Here is a 14663-nt window from a genome sequence, read left to right on the forward strand (position 1 = left end):
AATTATAGTATGTTTAATTTAAGTTTCATCATATCAGTCCAATCATAAAAGTACAAACCTATCTTTTTATGAATGTCTTTAAAATTTTGTATTTGAAAAAAATGTTTTAACTACCAAACGAGTTTTAACTTGCGAGACACTACCCAATTATGAAAGCTGGAATCGTGACTGTATAAAACTACCAAAGATTTGTTACCCAGTAAGAAGGGTTTTGTATGCACGTGGAATTGAGATAACCGGGTGTTTCTGCAGGTGAAGTCATTAATCTTCGGCACAAACTGTGCTCGTGGAATGCTCGCGGGGATAATCTTCTCGAGCAAAAGAACATGGGCCGTGATAGTAAAAAATGGAGCGTGTAGTTATATATAAGCCCTTTGTAAAGAAAAAAAAAGTCTGTACTTGTACAATAGCTTTCTTCCAAAACCAGTTGCCAAGAAATAGTTTGTAATACTACAACAAATATATTGTATCTTTGTAGAACACTCGGCTAAGGTAATTTTTGCATGTATGAAATAGGTTTTTCGAGATAATATTGGGTATTTCTTACGAAAATTGGTGCATAATGTTATATTTTAATTGATGTTTTATTCAAGCATAACTTTTATGAACCATGGAAACACAATCGAATATTCAATACTTGGAATTTATTTTGATTTATTATGTTGATTGATGTGCTCATTTAACACTGGGAAGCTATTCAGGGAACAGTTTACAAATATCTTTAACTATTGGAGGTACTGGGACAAGACAAAGAATTAATGTCCGGGTAAGAATCCGAACTCAGTACCTATTACTGAGAACAATAATTTCGTTACGCTGGAAACGGAAAAGACGTTCCCTCTTTAAAAACGCAATTAAATCAAATTAGAAGTGTAAAAATTTGTATAAACGTATCAACAGGCAGAGACTGAAAAAAAAAAATTCGCGGGTTCTATGACCTCAATTATTATAGACTCCACAGTCCTCTGAATACTCGGGCAAATGTCACCTGTTCATTGGCTGGTTACCTATCATACCCCCTCACCGTTTAGTCTCTTGATTCTGATATTCTCTGGTCGGGGGTTTCTCATTGGTCTCCAGTAATCAGCATAAACTAAGATTCAACAGCAGACTCAGGTCCATGATATGTGTATTTCAATTTTATCCTACCACGAAATAAATCTGCTAATTTTTCCGGTACCTATCAAGTAGGTATTGTTTTTAACAGGATCTACGCTATTGTGTTATTTATTTTTAGTGAAACATGTTTCTTTAAATTTATATGCTCGAAATTTTAAATAATAGTTTACTTTAAAATCTTTGTCATCGTATACCAAATCTAAAATAAAACATGTTTTTAAAACTCCTGTACGACTCTGTCGTCTTGCTGACATCCACTCCTCGCTGGAAGCACTGCGACAAACAAACACAGACCACCATTCAGCTGAACATTTCGTACATATAGTGGTATTAACCATGTTATTAGGTACCGTATTAATTTAAGTTTTATCATTGGATAAATTAGTAAATATTGTTTTTAACCTTCAATTTGATTGGTGATACACTCGAAAATTTCGCGGATAAAATTGGTCGCAAGATGGTCTTTGCAGTTCTTTGATGATTGGTTTCACAATGCTCTCAACACTGCCCTTTTTCATTGCTATAGATTGACATATATATGTATATATAGGATATATATATATATATATAGAGAGAGAGAGAGAGAGAAGGACGCTAAGGAGATATATAAGGACATATATTTTAATAGATAGAGTGATAAGGGGAGATAAAGATTGATATATATGTAGATAAAGCTACAGAGAGATATATATGGATACAGAGATATACATATAAAGATATAGAATTATAAAGGCAAATAGAGAGATTCTTCGTATATGTGTACCTATTTCAAACAAATTACAAAAAAAAAAAAAATGGATTGAGGCATTTTAACGCATGACGGGCATTAGCTATTGGACATATACAAATGATTGTGTATTTTAGCCCGAAAATAAATAAATCCACGAAATTTCCGTGGCTATAATAAATATTTTTGGATTCTCACCTATCGCAGAATCATTTCCGGTCTCTTATTATAGACAATTTTAAATGGTTTCATGATAGGCATAAACCATCAAAATAATCACGGAGGAAAGAAATTTTTTTTTTGTTGTTTTATGATCTCAAACTGTAGGGTTGGGGATGGTCTTGCGACTTTCGTGCTTTACAAGCTACCGCTATGTTCTTGCGTTTGGTTGCGTGTTGAGTTCCTTGCGTTCCTTATGCGGTTTACAAACCCTAGCCTTGCGAAAGCTCCTATACCCTGAGCGCAGTGCACACGATGCACATGGTGCACACGGTGCGCCTGGTGAACACGGTGCGCCTGGTGCGCACGGTGCGCCTGGTGCGCACGGTACGCATGGTGCACATGGAGTTCATGGTGCGCACGATGCACTTGGTGCGCATTGTGCGCATGGTGTGCACGATGCTCTTAGTGCGCTTAGTGCGCACGATGCACACGGTGCACTTAGTGCGCATGGTGCGCACGGTGCGCATAGATTTTAAAACGGAACGCAGCCGCGGGAGTACGGGGGAAGGTTTTGTAATTGTGGAATGAGGGGAGGGGAGGTGGGATAGGCGAGCGAGAGCCGCTGGCTGGCTCGGCAGCTGGCCGGCCCGCCGCAGAGAATTAGCATCTAAATGGGTAGCGAAACTCGCGGCCGCAACAAACAAACAACAGCCGGCCGGAACAACTCGAGTTCTCCCGGCACAAGTGTAGGTACCTGCACTGCCGGCGGGGGGGATCAAGATACTCGAGGCAATGGACGTCCGCGGACAGGCGATACGTGCAGTCGATCCTCTAGTCCTTTGTAAGTAGTAAGGGAGGGGTGGAGAAGAGGGGGTGAGGGCAGAGAAGGGCACGTGTCATGTCTAGAGACACGGAAATTTCGCGCAATCATTTAGTCGCAAGCTAGAATGCAAACCTTCGCAGTCTCGCACTGTGTTCATGATTGGGCCGCAGTTACTTGGACACGCCCCTCTACAACCGTGAGCCAACGATGCCCCGCTAGGAGAGAAGTAAGCTAATCGGGTAGTGCCAATTAACTAGGATAAACATGCTCTCGCTAAGAAATCAACCAATGGGAAAGCAAACATGGGTTGAACACACCTACTACCTTAAATTCTACTCTGAAGCCAGACGAATCTGCGAAATTTCCGGGTCTCTAGTCATGTCCAGTGGTGGTTACAGGAGGAAAAGGTACACACGTGTAACGTCTAAACCTCGGGCACAAAATTCAACGTAGAATGCGCTTTAAAGTAGTACTGCCGGGAGTGATAAATATACGCAAATTGTGCTTTCAGCTACATTTCTGGACGCGAATCACTCGTAATTCTCGCACCCGCCGCTGAAATTCGCTGCCGGATCAGCTTCGTCGACTATCGATAAAACGGAAAACCCAGGCTTTGGACCTGATTTTCGACAAGGAAATTGATTGAAACACTGCCCATCTTGTTAAAACTCACTAAACAGTAAAAAAATATGAAGTTTTCCTTTTAGTTTTGTGAACTTCTGTTCGCGCCATCCGCTGAAGTTGGCAGCACCGTGATTACACATTTCCGTTCCACGTAACTTCCGTCCCATTCACGAGTTTAATCCTACCAAATGTACCGCGAGCTAACATGTTACACTCAAAAAAAATTTTCATCCCTCTGGGAATCGAACTAGCAAACTTTGACTTACCAACCGAAAGCTCCAAACACTTTTTTTTTAATTTTTAGTTTGATTACAGTTATACAGTGAACTTAGTATACATACATGCTGATTTCATGTTAACGCTATACATTAATATAAATCATGTTCAAAACAGCAACAGGTTTGTAAAGAGACCGAATGCATGACCCATGCTATAAATGCACATATAAGAAAATAATAATGAGATATTATTTGAGTTACTAAATCAACAAATTAATACACATATAACAACGCACATGAAACACATCCCCCAGATTTTTCTTTAGCCATCATAGCTTTAACCTTTTTTCACTATTTGTTATATAGATTATACACGTTTAAAATTTTTAGAAACATGTGGTGCACTGTAATATATATATGTAATATATATTTATTTATATTTATATATTTTTTGTAAATGGAACATAAATATTCATGTAAAATTACAGATATTTGTGAATATTAGTACATTTACATGAAAACTACTGTATCACTACAAAATAGTGTTCGCATTAATAGTGGGCTCGTATTCTTACCCGCGCATTTATGCTTTGTGTTGACCCAGTACCTCTAATTGTTATTTGTAAATAGCTTCCCAGCATTAACTATGCACATAATAAGCGTGATACAACAAAATAAAGTCCAAGTATTGAATATTTGTTTATGTTGTCTATGGTTTTAAAAGAATATGCTCGTTTGAAACATCAAATAAATTTAAAATTATGCTGCAATTTACTTAATAAATACTCAGTATTATGAAAAACGTATTTTATATGTACAGAAATAACCAAAGTAGTTTGTTGTACAAAGTTACAGTATCTTTATTGTAGTATTACAAAATATTTTTTGACAACTTGTTTCCAAAGGAATCTTCTGTAAAAATACAAATCGTGATTTTCTGTCCAACACGTGGGAAACTGCACCACAATTTACAAAAATATTTTATTCTAGTTCGAGAATAATATTTTAGTTAAATTTTTATGGTTCAACAGCGAAAAATATTGATCTAATATGTATTCTAAATTCCTGCAAGCAATTCCGTGCGGCAAAAGAAGTTTAAAACATAAGTAGAACTAAGAGATAAACGTAGGAAATTGTTACATATTTCTTTTTCATTTTAGTAGCAAAATCTTCCGTATTATTTGGTATTTACTTACTCGCCCAGAAACTTGTTCGTTGTTTTCTGTCCCTTGTTATAACAACGAAGAAGCTGTTCGCTTCCCAATCACATAAACGAAAGTTTGCAACGACGGTATCACATTCTGTGAGAGCAAAGGTTATATCTATAAGAAAAAACTCGATACGCTGATATAGTAAAAAAATGCTAAAAGCAAAATGATCAAAATGTTCGGGAACCCTTATCCAAACAAGTAAACTCCCGTATATTTTAACCACAGCAGCAAGGGTTTTCCATTCTATCTCTCTCAGATTTATTATTTTTAATTTTAAAAACACTTCTGCTAGACACATAAATACGTTCTGCACCTATGGGATGTTATAATTTTCATTTTCGTGTATAACAAATTTTATGTCTTAAATTACATTTTACAACTTTAAAATTTTGAATAAACAGATTTAAGAATAAATTTGACACTAGGTGTAATCGTCGGAAAATTAAAAACATTTGATAAAACTTTAAGGCTGAAATAACACTTTTTTTTTTGGTTCGTTACAAACTTCAGTGTGAGCACTTATTTCAAGAAATGTTTACGTTCACACGTACGAATGGAATTATTTATTTTACTGCCTTTTAAAAAATTTCTACATTCCTAATTGTTTATTCGTTTAAGGGGATTGCGAACATCTCCAAGCTTTGTGCGCGTTGAAGGTGCATCTTTAAGCAACTTCACCAGCAATCTCCTGAATGGGTACGCAACCTCGATATCGGAGGAAAAGCTACTCCTAAATGCTGACAGCTGACCTCGAACCCAAGACCCCCACAACTATGAGCCGGGCGTGACGTCACACGGCCATATACACTCGGAATATCTCAACGAGCAGCTTTAACACGTTTGCTTCATTGAGAGTGAGATTTTGCCTATGGTTACAACAGCAGTGATTTAGTCTACCCGTAAACAGAAATCGACAAAACTCATCAATGCTCAGATATTTAACATCAGTAATTCATCACACTATTATCTATACAAAAAAATTCAAACTAAAGTATCACTAATGCTGTAATTGTAAGTTGGAATTCATAATCCAAACCTTGTCATTATGTCTGAACCAACAAAAATGGTAATAAAATGTATATATTAAAAAGTGCATCACTGATCGAACGTTTAATAAATAGAAAATGCAAATAGGCTATATAGGAATGTAGCATATTAAAAATATTTTAAATGATTGAAATTTTTAAAAATTATTTAAGAACTTTTTTGCATACTTTCAATTCTTTTCTAATTAAAAGCATTTGATGCAGAGAAAGTTTTAAATAAGACCCAAAGATCTTCATGGAATGCTAATTCTACTATCTACTATCTACATGATGGTGAAAAAAAAGCTTGGCATCAATATAACTCGAAGGCCTTAAAAGAGGACACCACGTCTAATGTCATTACTTACTATTAGATAATTATGATTAATTAAATTAGTTTTTTTGAATGAAATGCTATCTTAATTCAGAGACGTTTGTTAACTTGAAAATCAGATCCGGACAGCTGAAATATCTTGCTGAATAGTTTCACAGACATATTTCCCAATTATAATAAATTTTTATATCAGCATATTTTCTTAATCAATTCTGACTACAGTGGAATATCATTTATTAAATATTAAAGATTAGTTGAGATAAACTATTACTTTGCGGAACACCCTAATACCATGAAATAAAATTTGCAAATTTGACTGAAAACCGTATATTTGTAAGATAATTAAAACATATATATAATATATATATTATATATATATATACACACACACCACGAATTGCTTGACGAGCCCTAAAATCATAAGAATTATGTTGGAAAGTACCAAAGACCTGCTCATGTTGAAATAAATAGAATATTTTATTTACATCTGGATTTATACTGGTACACGCACATATATAAAAAAATAATATTTTTAGGAATAAAATTCATGTGCCTATAAATATTTTTTCGTCAAAAACGTCTAAAATACTACAAAACAAATGCTTCAAGAAAATATAAAGCGATAAATGGTTGCACACACAACATCGGTATACAACCACTCACTGACTGATACACACTTAATTTAAATATTTTATGTACAAAAGAAAAAATAAATTAATGTTTTAAATTTTGGTTTGAGCTTTATTTATAACATGGTGGAATGATAATAATACAGTTACTAAAAACTAAAACAGAACAAAACTAAAAAAATAATAATATTTTTGCAAAACTCCGTTCCCCCGGAGAAACCCCCGGAATGGCCACCGCATGGGGAGCCCAAAAAAAGAAACGGGCTCCCCATTTGGAAGCCACCTGGAAGGTTTTTTTCTGTTCCACCCACCGTTTCTTTAGTAGCCTGACTTGTTACAAGGGATTGTATTCCTACCATAGAAAATGCCACCATTCTCTCTGGGCAATCCGCCTTGGAGGAGCCGGGGCGCGAACCCGGGTCCTACAAGTCACAAGGCAGGCGCTCTACCCCAGAACCAGAGTGGTAGAGCGGATACTTGCAGTCTTCTTAACACTGACATGATGTTATTCCACGAGTTTACTTTAGTTTTGTGTGTCATTAACACGTACAGTACGATCTAACCTCGGTAGCGAACAAATTTATGCGTTCTTATGTTGTTCGTTCAGCATGAATTATGTAATTTCATAACAGTGAAATATAATTTGTATAACTAGTAGTTTTTAGTAACTTTCCTGCAAACAAACCTACAGTCCCGCTGTACTATAATTATATAGAAATATAGACTAGTAAAAACATATGTAAGAGCTTGCACTGTCGATGGTAAATTTATTTTGAAATAAATGTTAGATATTAAAAGAGTGTGTTTAGTTAAAATATGTGTGTGCTTACAAGCATGAAGTTATTGTATTAATATTTTATTTATTTGGTTTTAAAGCCATAGAAAAGTTAACATTTTTATATTACTTTTGGTTTTCTTTTGTTTTACCATGCTTAACTTGCGCAGCTAATACTGGAAAGCTATTCAAACAACTGTTTGCAAATAACTAAATATTGGAGGTACTGGGGTAACACGAAGCATAAATATTGTAACGCTTTTTGTAGTGATATAGTTGTTTTCATGTAAATGTTTAAATTTACAAATATCTGTAGTTTAACATGAATATTTCTGTTCCATTTATATATATAAATTACACTGTATTTTGATACGCCCTTTCAAAAGCCTTGAGTTTATAGCAAGTAATTTTTTTTTTGCATAATCATATCCGTTTTTAAGAACAAGGGAGAAAATAGACCAACATTGATGTGTGGAGGCAAGAATTTCTCTCTCGAAAAAAATAATCAATGCTCATTAGACTGCAACATGTCATACCGCGCCCGCTTTTTCTTCCTTGTGATTGGCCGTCATTTTCAAGAAAGCTATTATTACCTTATTTGGACGGGCCTTTCATGACTAGAGACCGGAAAAGTTCACGAATTCATTTCGCGATAGGCTAAAATACAAATCGTTATACCTCAGTGCTGCCTCTGCTATTGGTTCACAACTCACCTGGATGATTCTGGACCAATGAGAAACACCCAACCAAAGCTTTATGGAATCACAGGCTGCTACGCTGCTACGCTGGGACGTCTCACAAGACAGCAGCCAATGAGTGGGTGGCATTTGACCGAGTGTACGTAGAACTATGGAGTTCATCCTACAGGTCATTGAACCCGCGAATTTTTCCGGTCCCTATTCATGACTCGACGAATATCGAGCAGTCACGAAACACAAACGATGCTAGAGACCTGCAAAATTCGCGGATTCATTCGGTGATAGACTAGAATTAAACACACATACCTCTTAGATAATTTTTCTATTGGCTTACTGTTCATCTGGACGAAACTCAACCAGTTATAAACACCTCAACCAAAGAAGGATCGAATCACAGACAAACCAGCTGAGACGACTTACAAGTCGGCAGCCAATGAACTTGTGTTATTTGCCCGAGTGTACAGGGGTATGTGCAGTCTATCCTGAAGGCCATCGAAACCGCGAATTTTGCAGGTCTCTAAGATGCTATTTGTATTTTAACTCTCAGTTGGTCTTTTTTTTTTTTTTTTTTTTTTTGCGAAAAATACGTGACCCTAGTGATGTGCCATATTTGTATCCAGCAAACAGCAACTGAAATCGGAAAAACTTCAAAATCCTAAAAACCAAAATGAAAATTTTACCACGCTCGCTTGTTAACCACAAAACTACGTGTACAACGATGATCATGTCTCTCAAAATAGGTCATACACCTCACACCTGACAATTTATTGCGCAAATGATTAAGAAGTGTTCATGAACGAGAGAAAAATGTCAAAAGTCCAATACATCTTGATACACCTTCTACTAAAATATCTCCATCACTGGCACGAAAGTGTTCAAAACTTGTGTGACTCTGTACCTATGCGAGAGTCTATTGGCCAAAGAAGATGCTGATTATTTTTTTTTTTTGTTCAATGCACAACTTAGTGATTAAGCCGCATAAACTATAGATGTTATGAATTACAGACGTAGAAAAAAACATTAACACAGAAAATTTTGTTTGGGCTGTTTTAGTGAATTTGTTGCTCTGGTGTTTGATAGTTATTTAGTAAGTAGGGAAAGGAGAGGGATGTATGAAATCTTTGCCATGTTAACAATTGAAATCAAAATGAGAACGACACAGTATCCTCATCTGGATAGCAAAACGTTTTCCCCCTCCCTCTCAACACTTCATTACGGAATATTTATTTACGATCCTTCCTAACGAGTTTCTTTCAAGCTATTAAAAAAAATATGGCATAAGCCTTTATACAGCTACCAATTTCTAGCCAGACACCAAATTCCATAGCCTGATACCTACATGAACTATATATATATATATATATATATATATATATATATATATATATATATATATATATATATATATGCTATTCTGAAAAAAATAAATCCTTTCATACAGTTTAAAAACCGTGGGAGCTAACTGTGTGTGTGTTTTTTTTTTTGTGTACGCGCAACATTTCGTTTTTGTTATTGGATTTCTTTTCTTCGCTTGTTTTGTGGCGACAGAAAACTGTTCCGTTAAATCTCTGCAATCGCCTGCTGGTGTTTCCTCTCTCTTTCTCTCTCTCTCTCTCTCTCTCTCTCTCTCTCTCTCTCTCTCTCTCTCTCTCTCTCTCTCTCTCGATGCGCGGTGTTCCACAATGGCTGCGCGTCGTGCGTCCTGGGACGAGTCCGCCCTTCCATCCCCGCTCACCCCTCTTCGCTCTTTCTTCCTCCGGTCCCACAAACACACGCGCATCGATCTAGCGCCGGCGCTGCCAACTGCGGACATTACATCACCACGGCCGAGATTCCCCTTTTTTTTTAAATATGTGGCGAATCGCGATGGGACTGAGAAAGCACCGGAAACCACGTCAATGCAACATGTTTACTTAGTAAAAAAAAAAAAACAACTCGTTAACACTGACTGACAACGCACAGCTCTAAACCGGTGGACCTAGATATTTGAAATTTGTAATACACATTCTTTGAGTGTGCCCTATGAATGCAGTACGGAGGGATTTTTTTTTTTTTTTTGAAATTACATCCCAAAAGGGGTGAAAAAGGGTGGTAAAGTTTGTATGAAGAAATATATATATATTTTTTTTTTAAAGCTGCGATGATGAAATTTTTGTAGTAATACTCTTAAAAATAAATAAAAATTACAAGTGTTTCATGACTTTCTTTTTTTAATTCGTCTCCTAACGGAGAATTTCAGGGCCGTTAAAAAGATAAAAATTCATGTTATTAGTCAAAAATCCCCATGGCAACTGATGTTACATTGTTGATGCTTCCTGCGTGTCCATGGCAACGGCTGTTGCATTGTTGAGGCATTATTCTTCTCTGTTAAAATTTAAGGGAAAAGGGGGGGGGGGTTTAAATATCTCCCCAGGAAGGGGGGGGGGGTTGGTTGTTGGAGGGGGGGGGGGGAGGTGCTTTAGCCCGGGCGACCATAATGTCCCCAACAGGCAACTGAAATCGTGAACCTGACCAGCATATAAATAAAAAATTTCTCGAATTAAAAAAAAAGGTTACGTTTTAATATACTAAATTTATCGAACAACACTCAAATAGCATGAAACAAAATCTTTGATGTTTAATCTCATATGATTATTTATTTTTTGCATTACTGGTGACAATGCTTTTTTCAATCTCTCAAATTCTTTCCGATTAATTTTTATTGTTCTATAATTTCTTATTGCAAAATGTATAATGTTAATGTGTGATGTATCAAAGTCACAATTAATACGTATTAAAACTTTTGGTAGCATATTTTTAATAATACCGTGTCTTTATAATAACCATACTATATAAATATATAAATATAAAAAATAGCACCAAAATCTGTTAAAGAAAAAAATAAATGGATCCAAAAATAAAATCATAAAATTTGGTCATACATAACACCACAATGAAAATGAACACATAACGTTAAAGAAAAACTGAACGAAAATGCTTAAAAGAATGTTCTGTTTCAAATAGTACCATAAACTTATAAGTTGCATCTTCCTCATAAAATATGCATGAATATTAAATTTCAATATATTTCACGCAGCAAAAAAAAAAAGAGAAAAAAAGGGGGGGGGGGGGGGGGGATTTGGTTCACTTCAGTTAAGAATTTTTGATCAGAGAAATGTGATATTGAATCTATCGGTACAGTATGTAGTTTGTAATTACGCACAGTAAAAAGTGACTAAGTACCAAATTTTATGCACTTTGTGTCTCATTGCAAAGCACCGTTTAAATTCTTAGTTGTCTACTTATAAATAGAAACCGAAAATTGCACGGATCAATTTTAAGATAGGTTAGAATTCAAACAAGTATTTTTTTATGCCGCTTCAGTGATTGTATAACAATTAATAGGAAATATTTTTAGCAGTGAGAAACCTTCAATACGGAAAATATTGAATAATAATCATTCTAGTCAACAGGTCTCACAAATCATTATCCAATGAGTAGAGACCAGCAAAATTCGCGGATTCATTTGGTGATAGGCTAGAATTCAAACACATATACCTCTTAGATAATCTTGCTATTGGCTTACTGTTTATCTGGACGAATCTCAACCAGTTATAAACCCTCAACCAAAGAAGGATCGAATCACAGACAAACCAGCCGAGACGACTTACAAGTCGGCAGCCAATGAACTTGCATTATTTGCCCAAGTGTACAGGGGAATATGTGCAGTCTATCCTGAAGGCCATCGAAACCGCGAAAATGCAGGTCTCTACCAATGAGCAGTTGGAATTTTCCCGAGAAATTAAAGGATTGTGGATTCTATCCTAGAGTTCATGGAAACAGCAAAATTTTCCAGTCCCTACTTATCTTATAACTATTGTCAATTAAATTCACAAGTACACACTGTTTTAATAAAAGTGAAATAAAATATTCATCTGATTCATAGTAACGAATAAAGGATCATACAACTAATTCAATTTAATAATAAAAAAAGACAATCTATCACCTAGACTTACCTTTCACCACAGACTTAATTTTTCCATTGACGATTGCTGTTGGAGGTTGGGGAAAGATTATGCAACTAATACTAATGTATGCTAATTTATTTACCGTGGAGACTAGTCATCTGTATTTTGCGAAAACGTTTCGAATCAAGTTATTTATCCCAGCTTTTTCTTACTGTTATAGCAAATCATGGACGTTCAATAATAGAGTAGCCACTTATTGTATTGGCCAAGAAACGTGAAAGTACCAACTACAGAATAATAAAAACTAATCGTGGTAAATATTTATACATTGTGTCAGTCTATCGAACATTTTTCATCTATCTATAGCTCTAGGCACGGTAATTTCGCAGATTCATTTCACTCCAGGCTAGACTCAGATTGCCTACACAGCATAATAAATGCTCATTTGTCGATGACAAGGCAACATCATTTTGTAGGTTACACGTGATTGGATAGTCAAGATCACTGTAGTCCAATCATCAACGTGAAGCAGATGTAGGTACATATGCGTTCTTCAAGTTCAAGGCTGCTTTTCCACCCACTCAATTTGCTTGATAATCGTGGATGTATAAACAGTACATATCGTTGATGTTTCTAGAGCTTAGCTACATTCGCGATAGTATGCAAACGGTATGCAAATAGCACAACTGCACACACTGAAGTACTCGTTAAGGCTTTATTGCTGTCCAAAATTGTGTTTGTTTGAGATAAAATGGCATTAATGTTCAAAATAAAAAAGAACTAATTAGATAGTATACATGGTATAAAAGTTGTGATATATATAAGTATACACACACACACACACACACACACAAACCTCCGTTTGTTCAACACTATGCCGTAATTATTGTATCAAAAATTGTTTCAGACTAAAGTTAGAGATTTTATTCATTTGGTTTACAAACAATTCCAACTATCTGATAGTGGTCCTACTAAAGGAGTTATTTTATTTGTCATGCAACTCCTGTTTTTTTTCTACCTCCTGCAGTAATGGCGGGTCGGTTAAAACATTATTTTAGACGAAAGTTGTAGGTAATGTTTTTGAAGTTTTACAAAATAACATGAAGCTATTTGATAGTGTAGGTAGATAGTACGAAAATTGTGGATATGTTTTGTTTTTAAACCTCTGTTTTTTCAACCATTTGCATCAATGATTAGTCTCATCAAAAAACATTTTCAGTCGAATGTTTTTAGATAATATTTATAAGGCTTCCAAACAATTTGAACATATTTTATGGTGTGCCTAGTAAGAGAAATATGAAATTTTTTGTCCTCCAACCCCTGGTTTTTCTACACTTTGCTGTTGTGGTTTGGTAGTATCAAAAAAATGTATTATGACGAAAGTTTTTGGTATTACTCCAACTTCATAGGGATGCCGATATTCGTCATATTAAGGGAGTGGCGGCGATATATATATATATATATATATAAACCTTCCCCTTTTTAGGTTGGATTCAGCTCATTAACGAACTCCACAGAAAATTTTTCCATTTCTTTATTTTATGTATCAGTTTGGAAATGATAAGTGCAAAAGTACGACAGTTGAAGATGGTCTTGATAGTCTGGACATTGAAACGAAAAACTATCTAAGAATTATCCGTAAGTCGCGCCATGGTAACGACTACAATAGGTAGTCTTTTTTTCCAGATTTACTTAATAAAATAAAGTTCTACCAGATGACGACATAAATGAGATAGGTGCCTTATTTTCACGTTGTATACAGTTACATTTGAATTGCCAGATTTTGTTGAAAAAAATACTCAAGTGACATAATTTTTGTAAAAAGAAAAAAAATGATGAAATATTTCATAAATCCGTTTTGCTTGGTTTTACTTTCGAAAATCACAAAAATATGAAATACACAATTTTGAATTAGCAATTACACTTTTATGGAAGATATAATATGTGTATTGTGTGTGACTTTCTTTGAACTTATAAATGAAGCATATTAGGAATGTCAAATGCAACTCTAAACCACAATAGGTTCTCTATTGGTAATATTTTTATTTGTTTTAACGAAAGCAAGGAAAAGTGTTAATAATTGTTTCAGAAGGTACTTCAATTATAAAGAATTTAATATAAATATTAAAAAACAGAACTAGATTTTAATTTTTAAATCCTTAAATATAAAAAAATAATTTCCAACGCAGTGCTACAGTTTGGGTCAATGGCTTCGATTTCTGATAGATGACTCAAGGTTTCGGGTTCGATTCCAAGTCGGATGGGTAATTTATCATTTGTGAAAAACATCCTTCAGGGCTTCTATGTCGTTGGCCTTAGACGATTCACGAGAATACATCTATCATTTGAAAATTTCGCGGTTTGCAACACT

General features: G+C 35.2%; 1 protein-coding gene across 1 annotated transcript in view; it reads left to right on the forward strand.

The window, feature by feature from the left end:
* LOC134538240 (tyrosine-protein phosphatase Lar) overlaps positions 1-14663 on the forward strand; it is a 1248834-nt gene that overhangs the window by 485317 nt on the left and 748854 nt on the right. The gene's annotated exons all lie outside the window — the stretch shown is intronic.

This window comes from Bacillus rossius, chromosome 13 (assembly GCF_032445375.1).
Source record: "Bacillus rossius redtenbacheri isolate Brsri chromosome 13, Brsri_v3, whole genome shotgun sequence".
Taxonomy (NCBI): Eukaryota; Metazoa; Arthropoda; class Insecta; order Phasmatodea; family Bacillidae; genus Bacillus; species Bacillus rossius.